Here is a 1,453-nt window from a genome sequence, read left to right as displayed (position 1 = left end):
TCAGTGGGCTGTCCTAACTTTATAGGTGGGAGATTTGTGAGGAAGAACAGACCACTTGTAGAGAAATAGACACTGCATCTTTGTGCACTTAGGTATATGGGGGATTCCATATGTGATCCCATTCAAATGTAAGGAGAGAAAGTTTAAAACAGCTTTCTACAGTCTTCGTTTTGGCTGGTGAAAGGAACAAAGTGATCCTTCTTGTTTGTCAAACTGAGCACTTTCTAGGGAAGCCGAGATCTTTGCAAACTGCTCATGGAAATTACTCTTTCTCTCTGCAATAGATGTGGGCCATGGACCACTGAGGACACTCATTAAGCATGTACTCCTCAAGTATTGAAGGAAGAGTCCATCAGAAACAAACTTTTATTGAGAGACTGTGTTAGGCATTGTGCTAGGTCCCATGGATACCATTGAACAAGACATAGTCCCTTCAGGAATCTGAGGTCATAGCTGGGAAAAGAGACAGCTAATTCCAAAATGTTTCTCCAGAGATATAGCCAGTTCCAAACTAACTGTAGTCTTGATCATAATTCCTTTATTTTTTATTTTTTTCATAACTCCCTTAGAGTTATTGTTTTCATAGTCTTTTTTCTTTTATCAGTCTTTATAGTGCTTCCTCTTTTCTGCTTTCAAATCAGAATTTAACAAAGCCTTTATTGGCCCTGCTGACCTATGTAGCAACAATCTTCCCTTTGCTGCAGTGAGAGAAGTGGTCTGCATTTATTTTACTTTCCTCAATTCTCATCTTTCCCCATGGGGGCCCAGTGTGCAATGGTTGCAAACAGCAACCTCCTCAGTAGTGTGTGCAGCCTGTTGCCTGAATGGGTTGCCCTAAGGGACCTTGGAGACAGCCCTTTCCAGTGGACATTCATGACTGGCATGCTGCTCCCAATCCAGGCTCCAGACAGGTATGTGCGGCATCTTTGGAAAGCCCCAGGGCACAGTGGCCAGGGTCCACATTGGCCAAATCGTAATGTCCATCCACACCAAGCTACAGAACAAGGAGCATGTGATTGAGGCCCTCTGCAGGGCCAAGTTCAAGTTCCCTGGCCGCCAGAAGAGCTACATCTCCAAGAAGTGGGGCTTTACTAAGTTTAACGGGGATGAATTTGAAAACATGGTGGCAGAAAAGTGGCTCATCCCGGATGGCTGTGGGGTCAGATGCATCCCTAATTGTTGCCCCTGGACAAATGGTGGGCCCTGCACTCTTTAGAGTTTTGGCGCTGTCTCCTTCTTACTCATGCCCACCAATAAATCCTACTTTTCTGTCAGAAAACAAATTCTCATCTTTCTTTGACTTCTGCAGTCCCACTTCTTCTCGCCACTTAATTTACACTGTCTACCAATGGTCCTCAGAGGCCTTTCCTTAGTCTTCTCTATGGCACCTGACACCACTCATGGTGCTCCCTCAGTCTCAGAGCACTGTTGGATACCGTCCAGTCTGCTCAGT

At 45.1% G+C, this 1,453-nt stretch overlaps 1 non-coding gene across 1 annotated transcript; it reads left to right on the top strand.

Annotated features, from left to right (window-relative positions):
- Window positions 1–717: 717 nt before the first annotated feature.
- LOC114908182 lies at window positions 718–856 on the top strand. Its single transcript, XR_003796879.1, has one exon. It is a non-coding gene; the product is annotated as a small nucleolar RNA SNORA70 (small nucleolar RNA).
- Window positions 857–1,453: the final 597 nt, after the last annotated feature.

Source organism: Monodon monoceros, unplaced genomic scaffold (assembly GCF_005190385.1).
Source record: "Monodon monoceros isolate NGI ecotype Baffin Bay Population unplaced genomic scaffold, NGI_Narwhal_1 Super_Scaffold_3, whole genome shotgun sequence".
In the NCBI taxonomy this organism is placed as follows: domain Eukaryota; kingdom Metazoa; phylum Chordata; class Mammalia; order Artiodactyla; family Monodontidae; genus Monodon; species Monodon monoceros.
The sequence above is the reverse complement of the archived record's forward strand: the minus strand, read 5'-3'. Positions and strand labels throughout refer to the sequence as shown.